Raw genomic sequence first — 14,209 nt, 5'->3', positions numbered from 1 at the left:
AAATAAGTTAATCAGTAATGGCAGGTTTGTAGAAGCAAAGGCAGAGGGTGGTGGGGTTGTTTTCATGACCAATTCCTGGAGTAGGAAAAAACAGATGCCTCCGCCTGGGATGGTGACTAATTCTGGTTTCTGGAGTTCCATGTGCTGGATCCCACATGAACTTTTGTGACTCCTGCTCTTCTGGAACTCTGGCTCTGTAGTGGTTCCTGTTTTTACTTACTTTGTTGTCTCTCCTGAAACAAATCTTCATCACAAAGAACCCAAAGATCATGGCAGAGTGACTATGACACTTTGCTGCTCATAAAGGGCTTTCAGAGCCTTCTCATATTTCATGCTCACAATAGCCCTCATGGGGACACAGACAACCAACCTTTGTTGGCACCAACCAGCACACCAAATGAGGAAGCTGAGGCTCTGAGAAGCTGCAAAACTTGCCCAACAACATCCAGGTAGCAGAGAACAGAAGCAAGAGAGAAACCCAGGCTATCTAGCATAGAGATCCAGAGCTTTGCCCACTTGGGGCCTGGATGATCTGTAAGGGTCATGTATGATGTGCATCACTCTGACACTCTGCCCACCTAGATGACAGTCTGTGACCTGACCGACGAGTAAGTTTAGCTCACAATTAGAAGGAGCAAAGAGGTCAAGAGGTAGAAAAACTGAAAGAGGAGGCAGAAAGAAAGAAAATATAGTTTGAAAGTTTGAGTGTCATATCTAAGTAATGTGGTCTAGGCATATATACACATACATACACATATGTGATATCACATAGATTATATTTCATATGTATTATGTGGCATCAAACACACCCAGGTTAAAGTCTCAGCTTCCTATTCACTGGACATGAGAACTTGCATAAGTCATTAATTACCCTTCTGAGATTTCACCCATAAAATGGGCATTAATTTCTCTACCTCATAAGATTCTGGTAAGGTTCACTGAAAATATGTATATAAACCATTTGGCACAAAGCCTGCTACAGAGTAAGTATTTTATATATTTGGTGTATAGTTTCCATTATTTTAAGTAAAAGAATTTTAAAAGTCATGAATCACTATAATAATTTTAATCTGATTTTATCCTAAAAAGCACTCACCACTAATAAAAGGACCACTATACACAAATCAATGGTATTCTATACATGCACACCGTCTGCTCTGAAAAAAAAAAAAAAATTGGAAACACGCAAGGCTCAAAATTAAACGTCTTTAAATAAAACATAAAGCAAAAACAGCTGCTGTTGGAACTTGGTCCCTAGGCAGATTTGATTTTTGAAAATGACAAAGACGCCAAATTGTGCTTCGATCCCTGGGCTGCACGAGCGTGGGGAACGTGACTGCCTCCTTGCACTGATTGCCTGCGTGAGGAAAAGATGCAGATGCTTGAACAAAGGATATCGTATGCTGGACACACAGCTCTTTGGGACCTGCAGCCAGCAGGGAATTCTGCAGCCACATCACAAACAGTGTTGCTGAATTTCCTCCCGTTTTCTGAAATAGCAGCACCACAAATGAGACACCCTAATGGGTGCCATAAATATGAAAAGAGCAAATTCATTAGGCTGATATAGGATAACACTCCTTGCCATGGCAGAGAAATCACCTATATTTCTAGAAACCTCAGTATGTGGCCTTATCATTTCCTAATAGATCCTCTGCTAATATATTACAGACCAAGACCAATGCCACCCAGGAGGTGAGCGTCTCATGCGGTGACCCAGAAATGAGATCCAGGCTATCTATCAGAGATCTTTTTTGAATATAATTATTTTTAAATATAATTTTAAAGTCAGTAAAATAAAACTGAAGAAAACACAGAATGTAGAGGCAAGAATAAAATCCACCATCAAACACATAACCCTAATACAGTTACTGCCTTTTGCGTGCATGCTTTCCAGCCTTTTATTCCTCACATGGTTGCTTTTACAGAGTATCTGTTGATTTTACAACATGAATTTTCAGGAGCTGGGCTGGCATTCTGTAAGGTGGGGTAGGGCAATAGCGGGTGACCCCCACCCACTTGCCATGGTATCAGATAGAGGAAATTCATTTCTCTGAGGAAAGGTTTACTGATACAGGTGCCTCCCTCCCACATGAGTGGGAATACCCCAGAATGAGGAACAGCTCCTTCATCATAGCCCCAGCTTACCTTTCCTGCATTTTCATGTCACTTTCTCCTTCATATCTAGTGTTTCTGGCACAGTGAGTTGATTCCCAGTGAACTTGACCACCTCTCAAGGTGATCACTCTGCCTGAAAGTCTCCTAGTTTACAGCTGACTCCTTTTGACCATTCAGGCCTTATACTACATGCCCCTCTGCTACGAAGCCTTTGCTGAACCTGACTTGACCCACACCTCAGACTCAGGAGGTGATTCAGAACCTACAGCTACCTCATCATTGTGCTCATTATGCTATTTTAATTTTGGGTTTTCCTATCAATCTCTTTCCAAAGAGGGAGACATAAAGTCACATTCAGAAGGGAAGTTAAGGACCAGGAACTTGGCTTGTGCCATCCCCACCCCCAACAGCGTGCATGTGGACCATGGTGGTATATGAGCTGCAAGAGCTTCTGCCCATGGGTAAAGTGTGAACAGTGAGATCCAGGGGTGAAGCCACTTTGGAGACTACTGGTGGGTCCATCAGAGGCTCTTTTCCTGGATATCCCCCATGGGCTTCCAGGCTAAGTTCAGTCCTTAAAAGGATCACACCTGAGGATGCCTGGGTGGCTCAGTGGTTCAGTATCTGCCTTCAGCTCAGGGCATGACCCCCTGTCCTAGGATCAAATCTGGCATCAGGTTCCCCAAAGGGAGCCTAATTCTCCCTCTGCTTATGTCTCTGCCTCTCTCTCTCTCTCTCTCTCTCTCTCTGTCTCTCTTAAAAAAAAAAAAAAAAAAAAAAAGACCGCATCTGAAGATAAGAGATCTTCAATAACTAGGAGAAAAATAGTCATGATCAGATGGTGGAGGCTCACAGAGGATGAGGAGTCAACATGAGTTCTCATTGCCAGACACATGATTGCAGAGAGGAATGAGAAGAGGGAGGTGAATGAAACCCCCAGTGGATGCTCTCTGAAGGACTTGAGGCCCTGAACTGTTGAGACAGACAAACAGAAAGACATGGAGCCACAGATGAGAAGTAACCAACCACCAAGCACCACACACTATATCCTTGTGTTCAGAAGGGAAAAAAAAAAAAAAGCCAGAATGAATACAAGACTATGGTTTTCAGGGCTGAGGCTTTAAGAAAAAAGGAGGTTAGAACTGCCACTTACAGTCCCCAAAAGTAGATAGTATCTCTAAACCACATACTTCCAAAATAGTTTATTTTATGTACTTGTGTGACCTCCTCTAATTGCACATAGATCAAGAACTGCTAAGTGGAAGGCACTGCATAAATATTTGTTGGATGGATAGATGGATGGATGGATGGATGGATGGATGGATGGATGGATGGATGGACAGAAGGGTGAGTTAGTTCAATGCTATCACTAGATTACTCAGAGGGAACTGTGCCTTAGAAAGTAATACAAAAATAGATCACTTGGACAGTCATCACCTCAACCAAGGTCTGGAAGGACAAACTCAGAAGCAAAGCAGGACAGTTCCAGAAACAAAGATGGAGGCAGATGGACAAGTACCCAAAAGGAAGCTTCACAGTCTCTGATTCCATTTTTCAGTGACACCCTGCTTCTTGACTAGGTCCGACTTTAGGGAATACTCGGGGCAGGAGTTCCAGTATCCTTGTGTTTGAATGAAGAATGCTATGGAATTCTAGAATCCTAAAAGAATCAAGAGTCCTGAGAGGAAACTATTGCAGTCCCTCAGCTATTCCAATAGTTTGAATATACTTACAGAAAATGAGCATTGTTCTAATTAGGTTGATGTGGAAAACCATAGCACTGTGCTCCTCAGGGGCTGCACCAGTTTGCATTCTCAGCAACAGTGCATGAGGGCTAGGCAAAGCATGTTGGTAATCACAAAAGGGTAAATGGATTAAATTCCTCTATTAAAGGATAGAGTCTGAATTAAAAAAAATATATATAGCATCATGTATCAATCACCATGCACACTCCTAAAACAAAAATATCGATGAAAAGGAAAAGATTAGAAAATAATATGACAGGCAAAAGTTGACAAAAAGAGAACCAGGTATAACAATATTAATATCAGTTCGGTTAGTTTAACTATAAAATTGCTTCTTTGTTAATGATCAGGATTTTTTTTTTTAAGTAGGCTCCACCCAGTGCAGAGCCCACATGGGGTTTGAACTCACAACCCTGAGATCAGGACCTGAGCTGAAATCCAGAGTCAGGTGCTTAAACAACTGACCTACCCAGGCTCCCTGATCAGGATTTTATCAACACAATGAGGTGTTAAGATGGTCATCTGGATGCCTGGGTGGCTCAGCAGTTTAGTGTCTGCCTTTGGCTCAGGGCGTGATCCTGAAGTCCTGGGATCGAGTCCCACATCGGGCTCCCTGCATGGAGCCTGCTTCTTCCTCTTCTCTCTCTCTCTCTCTCTCTCTCTCTCTCTCTCTCTGTGTGAGTGTGTGTGTGTGTGTCTTGTGAATAAATAAATAAAATACTAAAAAAAACTGGTCATCTCCTGCTGACCAGCTCTTCTCATTAACACTTAAGTCTCTGATTTCCCTAAATAAAAGTTAAATTAATTCATGTAACACTCTCAGGATGCCTGGGTGGCTCAGAGGTTGAGCATCTGCTTTCAACTCAGGATGTGATACCAGGGTCAGGGATGGAGTCCTGCGTCGATCGAACTCCTGCAGGGAGACTGCTTCTTCCTCTGCTACTCCCTCCTCCTATATCTCTGCCTCTCTCTGTGTGTCTCTCATGAATAAATAAAATCTTTAAATAAAATGTAACACTTAATTTGATAAAAATAAAATAAACTAATAAAATAAATATAAACTTATAAAAATACACTCAATACATTTGGTGAAGAAAATCTTTCAAGATATAGGTTCTTTGTGGCAACAGCAAATAAAAGAGGAAGTGTTCTACAGAGAAAAGTGTGGACACCCCAACTTTGTTCAAAGTTCTCAAAGGATGGCACTGAGGCTCACAGAATTTCCAGAATCTGCCCACAGACATACCACTGGACTTTGCCTCCAACGCTCATGTTCTTTTGCACTCAAACAGTTCTGTCCCATAAAATGAAAAGCTTGTTGCAAAAGGCTGAGTGGCCACACACTGCAGCCTTGCTGATGAGCCTTTGCCCTACCAGCCTGATACCAAGCAGACAATGGCAGGGAGTCTCCCTTTCCAAGTCTGTAGTGAAACAGCAGACACCCCTCCAATGCCACTTAATCCAAAGGCTGGAAAATCTAGCAGGATTTCTATGTTGCAGTCTGGAGGCAGAAGTCCTTCTTTGGGAAAACTCACTCTGCTTTTAAGGCAACTGGTCACCAAAGCCTGGGCAAGTTGACTCATAGAATTAAGCGTCACAACCACATGTCCACCAGCATCCAGAAAATTCCTGCACCAGAAGAAAAAGGAATCTTGATTTCAAAAATGCCAACATCTCTGGCCTCCTTTCCAGATTCTGCAAGGTAGAAATAATGCACTGTGGGTGATAGAATTACTGGTTTTTAAAATGCTGACAAGGTGCAAACTGCCACAAATGGCCTTCTAACTGGATGATTCACACACACAGGGCAGGGCTACCCGGGAGCCACCTTCTCAGAGCATTCCTGCACCTCAGGCACAATCCACTGGCCCATGAGCCTTATACCTTGTGGGGAGTGGGGAAGACCTAACCACATACAATGAAAAGGAGTTATTTTATCATTAGATGCAACTCTTGCCCCAACTTGTCACACCTAGCTGGACTGGGCCAAATGGATTCCATCGCCAGGTTGTCATAAATGTCTTTTTTTCAGCCCTGAGCCACGTGTCCTTTCTGCTTAGCTGCATGTTAGTGTCATGGGAAAGCATTCACACACCCCTTCCCTCTGCGCTCCAAGGGGAAGCGCCCAGAACAGGCTGTGGGAAATCCTAGCTTAGGTATCCACATCTCTATGGCACTGAAGCCTTTACTGATTTAACTCATTGACTCAATCATGCCCAGGCCAGAGAAATCAAGCCTTTTCATTTATTGTTTTTCTTTTTTTTTCTTTTTATTTTCTTTCTTTTTTTTTTTAACAAGGAATCTATTCTCTTCCAGATGTGAAACATCCTTCTGCTTTCTGTTTTCCTGCACCCCCTATAACAAAATTGGCAGCAGACTCAGTGGAAGCTACTTTATTTTGGGAGTCCCTCACCTGTAAGACAGGAAAGATAGCACCTATCCGGAGTGAAGATGCAGAAGATCCTAGATTCTAAGTGCTTGATATCAGTAGACAATGAATAAAATCCCTTTCTTCTTCCCTATGATCTATGCAATGCTCCTGTTGTAAGCTAACTTACATGTTAGCTTACAACAGGATTTCCCATGTGTTGTCCCAGTGGATCACACAACACTCCCCTGAGACAGGCATTGATTATCAGCAGCTGGCAGCAGTGGAAACTGGGAGTCAGTTTGTCATACTTCTGGCTTTGGGGTGGATGGGAGGAGAACCTGCTTTGTTCCTAAACTCATCCATTAGCATACTCAGGCCTTTTGTTTCACAACAAATGACAGATCAGGACAAACAGGTATCTGAGAAGATACTAACCAACCAGGACAGGCAGGCAAGAGCAAGCCCTGGAGCCCTGCCAGCAAGTCCCAGGACACCAAAGGGCCAGAGAAGAGGAAAATGGTAGGAGACACGGGGTCAGGCACAGGGTGGGAAGCTGTGAGGGGGTGATGGGGGCACAGAAGGAATGAGGATCCCAGACACACAGAATGAGGGGAAGAAAGACAAGACCAGCTTACACGTGAGGAAGCAACATGTGTGGGAGACAGGCTGATGAGGGAAGCCATGTTGGGAGAAAGGCAGCTCCTCCACTCAATTGCTGTGTCAAAGCCACTCTCATCTCTAGCCTGGAATACTACAACAGCCTTTCCACTAGTCTCCCTGCTTCTGACCCTGGTCCCTTTAGCCTAGCCTCCTCACAGTAGCCAAAGAAAGCCAATAAAGGCTTGAGTCAGCTTATATCCCTACTTTACTCAAACCTCACAGTGGCTACCATCTCAGAGCAAAACCAAAGTCCTCAGAAAGTTTTGCAATGATGTTTATGGTCTTCTATGATCCACGCTCCATCCCTCATCACTCCTCCTACTGACTTCCTCATGTGCATACTTAGCTCCAGCCAAACCAGCCACCTTTCCTCTCTGCACGTACACCAGACCCACATTCATGCTCTGAGGGCTTTGCACTGGCTCCTCCTTCACCTGGATGTTATTTTCCCAAAGATCTGCTTGGTTCATCCCATTGCTCCAGTCTCACATTCAGCCTTGCTCAAATCCCGTATTTTCAACAAGGGCTACCCTGCATATCTTATTTTGTGCTACACACTGCCCCTAGCCCCACAGCCTCTAGTTCCTTTCCCTGCTCTTTTTCTTATTTGTGTCCACATTTTGTTAAAAGATTTATTTATTTTTATTTTTATTTATTTTTATTTATTTATTTATTTATTTTTTGAGAGAAAGAGAGAGGGAGCACAAGTGAGGGAAGGGGCAGGGGCAAAGGAAGAGGGAGAGAATCCTAAGCAGAGTCCACAGTGAGCACAGAGCCACCATGAGGCTCCATCTCAGGATGCTGAGATCATGACCTGAGCCAAACTTAAGGGTCTGTGGCCTGACTGAGCCACCCAGGGTCCCCTTATTTATTCTTTATTGTCTGTATTATACCACTAGACTATCAGCCTCACAAAGGCAGTGATCATGGTCTGCTTGTTCAAGATAATATTCTAAGGTCTGAGAATGGTCCCTGACAAATAGTGGATGCTCCGAAAACATGTGGTGAGTGAATGAATCAATGAATTAATATGGGCTCTAGAGCCAGATGAACTCAAAGATTGAATCTACCGCCATGCTTCTCCTCTTGGGCAAGTAGATTAAGCTTTCTGAGGCAAGGTTCCCTCATTTGTAAAATGGGAATTATAGTTTATACCTCATAAGGTTGCTATGGGGATTAAGTAAGAGAATTTTATAGAATGTACCTGGCCCAAAATTGGCTCTCAATAAACATTAATTTTCTGTACATATTTTCGGAGATAGCAGTATCTAAGATGAGAGGTTGCTTATCTGATATTCTGGGCTGAAAGAATCCATAAACGTCTGTGAACACCAACTCTATGCCAGGCACTATGTTAAGCCAGTGAGTAAGAATAGATAAGAAAGTAACTGTGCCCTCAGGGAGCAGAGTCCTTCCGAAAAGCAGATCCAACAGCTCTAAATTCCATCAGAAACATTCAGAAGGTATTAAGGGAGTGGAAAAGTAGCAGAAATTAACTAAAAGCGTATTTTGAAATAACTTTAGATTTAAAATAAAAGTTAAATAATGCAGAGGGTTCCTGTATACCCTTCCCAGGCTTCCCCCAATCATAGCATCTTAGACAACCAAGAAATTCATATTGGTCAGTTTCTACTACAGATCTTATGCAGATTTTCCCAATTTTCACACTCTTTACGGGTATAGTATTATGAGGTATTATCACATGTATAAAGATTTACTGTTAAAGAAAATCAGAAAGGATTTCACAAAGGTGATAAATACCTTGTTTATTTCTCATTACGTTCTGAATGCCAAGATTTAACATTTCCATTTAATAGATAATATAATGAAGCTCAGAAAAGCTACATGACTTGCCTACAGTGACATAGCTCATAAGCGGCAGAGCTGGTACCCGTGGTTTTCTGACATTTTGGCATGTGCTCGTGTGAAAAACCTTAAGGTCAGAGACCGGGGTCAATGACTGGAGTCTGATAATATTAGAAGGAGTTATCAGGGCTTTGTCTTCAGAGCTAACCTCCCATGGACAAGTTTGCTTCTATAGACCTGCTGTTTTATAAGTTCCACATTGTTCTTTCCTTTGATTTTGTTCCCAGGTCTGGGCTCTGGAATATCTTTTATAAAATGCAAGCAAGAAAAGTCCATGATATATCAGTATTTCCTGGGGGAAGGATTCCCCCCAAAACTGCCACTCTCCTTACACTTTCCAGCCAGCATCACCTCTTTGCGCTGTCCGCTGGAATCCCAGAGAGCAAAGAAAGCAGAAAGGTTTAAAATCCAGGGACTCGTCGAGAGACTTAAGCAGCTTAGGAGGAATCCTGCAGAAAGAAAGTGACTGTTGTACTTCCTTCTGAAGCTCCTTTTTGTTGCCCAGTCTGGCTGAAAACAGCAGGGCCTGAACCTCAGCCAAGGGACAAAGGGCTTTTTTGGCTAAGAGAAGTAATTGTGGTCATGATGGGTCAAAGCAGGAGGGAAGTATTTTATGTGGTAACAGGGCCTACCAAATGTCAGAATCAGTGCCTGTAGGATGTTATTTAATTCTGCAAGTATTTCTAAGCACTTGCTTTGTTCCAGGCATACTCACAGGACTGGGACAACCCCATCCCTCAACGAACTCCCAAACTGGTAGAGGAGCCATTCATTCTGTTCATTCATTCATTTATTCATTCAATCCCTCCCTCCTTTGGCCATAGAATTTAGTCATTAAGAACGTAACCTTGAAATAAGAGAAACAAGTTCATTCATTCATTTGAGAAATATTTGTTTGATGCCTACTACATGTCTAGAAGTGCTCAAGGCACTACAGAAACAAAAGTAGAAAAAATATAGATCTCTATTCTCAAGGACATTGATTGGCTGGAGTCTGGAGAGACAATGAACAATAAATATAACAAATAAATTATACAGTGTATTAGAAGGTAGGAAGTGCCATAGGAAGAAGAAAACAGAACAGGGTCAGGAGCCTGGGGAACATGGGACACAGTTTTTACTGCAGTATGAAACAAGTTTCTCAAGGTAGACCTTACTGAGAAGATGGCATGAACAGAGATAGGAAGCAGGGGAGGTAGTGGGCAGCCATGTAGATATTGGGATGGGGGAGAGGAAACAGTGCCTGTAGGGAAAAAGCTAGAGAAAAAGCCTTAATGTGAGGCCATGCCTGTTACTCAGGAACTATAAGGAAGCCCATGAGTTAGACACAAAGAGGATAGGGAGAGGAGAAAGAGAGTTAAGACTGGAAGTAGACAATGCAGAGCCCTGTGTGTGCCATGGTAGGATTTCCTTGTTGAGTGAAGTATATGACAGTAGCAAGATTCTAGCAGAGAATTACCATGATCTATCTCATGTATCCATAGGATCACTCAAGCTGCCATGGTGGGAATAAACCTTAAGTGTATAAAGCTAGAGGCTGGGGGGTTCAGCAAAGAGCCCATTTAAGTAATTGTAGGGAAAGACAACAGCAGCTCAGGCCAAGGTGGTGATTGTGGAGGGAATGGCAGGTAGCTGGATTCTGGACCTATTTTGAAGGCAGAACCAGATCTTTGGTGGATTAACTATGGTATCCAAGAGGAAAGGAGAAGTTGATGATAAGTATAAGGTTGGTGGCCTAAGAAAATAAGGACTATTCAGAGGCTGATTAAAAATACACTATTGGTACAATGGAATATTACTTGGCCATAAAAAGAATAAGATCTTATCATTTGCAACAACATGGATGGACCTAGAGGATATTATGCTAAGTGAAATAAGTCAGTCAGAGAAAAACAAATACCATATGATTTCGCTCATATGTGGAACTTAAAAAACAAAGGAAAAAAAGAGACAAACAAACAAACAAAAAAAAAACAGACTCTAAAATACAGAGAACAAACTGATAATTACCAGAGGGGAGGTGGGTGGGGGGATGGATGAAATAAGAGCACAGTTATTGTGATGAGGACTGAGTACTGTTCAGAATTGTTGAATCACCACATTGTACACCTAAAACTAATACCTCACTATATTTCAATCATACCTGAGCAAAAAATAATTATTAATTTAATTTAATTTAAAAGTGCAATATTGGACAAGTCTCCAAACTTCCATTTTCTTTTTCCTAAAATTGAGACTAATAATAGCTGCAAGATAGAGTCGTTGTAAATAGTAAAAGAGATAATACCTGCAATGCATTCAGTTTGTGAAGAGAGCACACAATAAGGATGAATAAGCAACTAGATCATGTAGCATGTGAAGGCAATGGAATGAGGCATCAAGGGGCTTGGGAAAGCACTGTACATGGTCAGGGGAGAGTAAGGAGTGATTGAATTGAATGATGGGACTGAGGTTTCTTTCACATATCCACTATTAGTTGTTCTGTTACCTTAAGTAAGTCTTTTTAACCTCATTCTTCCTCTGTTTCTCAATCTGCAAAGTGACAGGGAGGTTGGTGAAATCAAGGGTCTGCATGCAATCGAACAAGTGTTTTTGTAAATAAAGTTTTATTGAAAGGCAGCCACAATCACTTACTTCTATAGTGTCTAGAATAGCTTCCCAGCAATAGCAGTTTTGAATAATTGTGACAGAGACCATATAACCTACAAAATTTCAAATATTTATTATCTGGCCTTTTACAGAAAATTTTACCAACTCTTGATCTAGATCACAGTTTTTCTCATAGGTATAGACCTAGAGCCATGAAATCCATTCTTCGAAAGACATATTAGTCCAAATCCTAATAGAGAACATGGAATCCATGTGGATCAAGCTGAAAAGTGGGCATGAGAGTGATATGGGAGGTGTCTGATCCCACTCAAATTCTGACGCCTCACACATCTAAGGTAACCTTGAAGCATCTCCTCTTCATCCCTGGGGTTCCTAAGAAAACAGTTTGAAAAATAAGACTCATATTTAGGGGCTTTTCCTGGTCTATAATTCCAATAGTATACAAACCAATGTTCAAAGTCTAAATGTACTCAGATCAAAAGTACACTTGTCATGGGCACTGGGTGATGTATGAAAGTGGTGAATCACTATATTGTACACCTGAAACTAATATTACACTGTATGTGAACTAATGGAATTAAAATAAAAACTTGAAAAGGACAGTAAAAACAGCTATCTGCAAGGATACTATGCCAGACAAACTTTATAAATTGGATAAACTAATAATTGGGCTGAAAGCCTCAAAATTGTTTTTTTCTCATGCATGGGAAGTAAATGTAAAGCCAAAACCCAATTCTTGTGGCAGATACTTTCAAAAGTTGGAGAGATAGGATTTCTACATTTCTGGCTTCTCCCTAATGTTCAATTAGGTTAAATGTGTCTTGTTTTCTTAATATCATGGGAATGCCTGAAAATTTTCAGCCTCAATCACTTTTGCCTTTTCTAATAAAGCTTCTATAATAATTTTATTTACCTTTTCTTACTCTATTTACTCTTGACTCCTCTACTTACTCCTGACTTACCTGTCCATAATGGCCTATATGTGTGTGTTCCCCTAAAATCACATATAGAAGCCCTAATCAACAATGTGATGGCATTTGGAAATGAAGCCTTTGGGAGGCAATTAGATTGTGAAAGTGGAGCCCTCATGAATGAAATTAATGGCCTTATAAAAAAAGATACCAGAGTGCTTATCTAGCACATGAGGACACAGTGAGAAGGCAACCATCTGCAACCCAGGAAGAGAGCTCTCCCCAGAAACCAAATCAGCTGGCACCTCGTTCATGGACTTTTGGCCCCCAAAATGGTGGGAAAATAAGTGTCTATTGTTGAAGCCATGCTGCAGTCGATGGTACTTTGTTATGGCAGCATGAGTGTAATAAGACACTGTGTCTTCAGCCCATTAACTCACCAATCAGTCTCCAACCTCTCCTCTCAGGTAGTCCTTGTAAATTCACCTCTTACAAGCAACATTGCTGAGTTGGCTAATGTTCTCTTCTCAACACTAGTCCAAAAGCAAGAAATACCTGTTTGTCAACATCGACAGTCTATTCTATACGGATATCCAATTATTAAATGTTCAAAATAAAATTAACCATCCCCCATACTAACCTCCCTTCCTGACTTCTGTTAATGTCACCTTCCTTCTCCTAGTCACCCAGTTAGCCCAGGTTAACAAACCTAAGACTCTTATTTTCTCATTTATGGGTCTTTGCTTCACAAATCCAATCAACTGACAGTATATTATCCCATGTATATCCTGTGTATTATCCTATCTTCTCATGCATCTCATCTACTCCATTTCCACCATCATCTTCTAGCTCAATCCTGGTGACCTATCCCCTAGACTACTGCAGTAGTCTTCTCATTTACTTCCCTGGCTTCATTTCTCTCTCTTCAAGACTATCTCTTACAAGACATCCTGATAAATCATCTGCAAATGCAAGTCTCATCATATTATCCCTCTATTCAAAAATTAACAAGTCGTTCTCCACTGCTGGTGGAAAAAAAGCCAGACACTTGTTTTTCATTCCAGTTCCTCCTCAAAATGTGGATTCTGTCTGCCCTCCTGTCTTCAACTCTCACTAGTCTTCTCTATCCACTCTATATGTAAGTTTGCAGGAGGTATTCGCCATCCAGTGAATACTGTCCTCACTTTCTCTGGCTTTTCTTCTACCTGCACTGCCTCCCCAAGCTTTGAAACATGTCCAACTCCTTCAAGACCCAGACAAAATCCTTTTTTCTCATGATGACTCTTCTGGTCCCCATTCCCTCTCCTTTAAATATCATTTTAATTGGACCTTTAAAATGGCCTAATTTAGGGGGGGGTATATTTGCCAACATATAGCATATCGCCCAATGCTCATCCCATCAAGTGCCCTCCTCAGTGCCCATCACCCAGTCAACCCCCCGCCTCCACCCACCTCCCCTTCTAGTACCCCTTGTTTGTTTCCCAGAGTTAGGAATCTCTCATGTGCGGTCACCCTCTCTGCTATTTCCCACTCATTTTCTCTCTTTTCCCCTATAATCCTTTTTACTATTTTTTATATTCCCCGAATGAATGAAGCCATATAATGTTTGTCCTTCTCCGATTGACTTACCTCACTCAGCATAATAGTCTCCAGTTCTATCCACATTGAAGCAAATGGTGGGTATTTATCATTTCTAATGGCTGAATAATATTTCATTATATACATAGACCACATCTTCTTTATCCATTCATCTTTTGATGGACACCGAGGCTCCTTCCAGTTTGGCTATTGTGGACATTGCTGCTAAAACACCAGTGTGCAGCCGACCCGGCGTTTCATTGCATCTGTATCTTTGGGGTAAATCTTCAGCAGTGCAATTGCTGGGTTGTAGGGTAGTTCTATTTTTAACTCTTTGAGGAACCTCCACA

At 41.7% G+C, this 14,209-nt stretch overlaps 1 long non-coding RNA gene across 1 annotated transcript; it reads right to left on the bottom strand.

Moving 5' to 3' along the window:
- Positions 1 to 11,458: 11,458 nt before the first annotated feature.
- On the bottom strand, positions 11,459 to 13,971 carry LOC106558594. The gene is made up of 3 exons (XR_005356395.1): positions 13,911 to 13,971; positions 12,722 to 12,814; positions 11,459 to 11,742 (listed from the first exon to the last, which is right to left on the bottom strand). It is a non-coding gene; the product is annotated as an uncharacterized LOC106558594 (long non-coding RNA).
- Positions 13,972 to 14,209: the final 238 nt, after the last annotated feature.

Source organism: Canis lupus, chromosome 3 (assembly GCF_011100685.1).
Source record: "Canis lupus familiaris isolate Mischka breed German Shepherd chromosome 3, alternate assembly UU_Cfam_GSD_1.0, whole genome shotgun sequence".
Classification (NCBI taxonomy): domain Eukaryota; kingdom Metazoa; phylum Chordata; class Mammalia; order Carnivora; family Canidae; genus Canis; species Canis lupus.
Note: the sequence above shows the minus strand (reverse complement) of the source record. Positions and strands in the feature narration are given on the sequence as shown.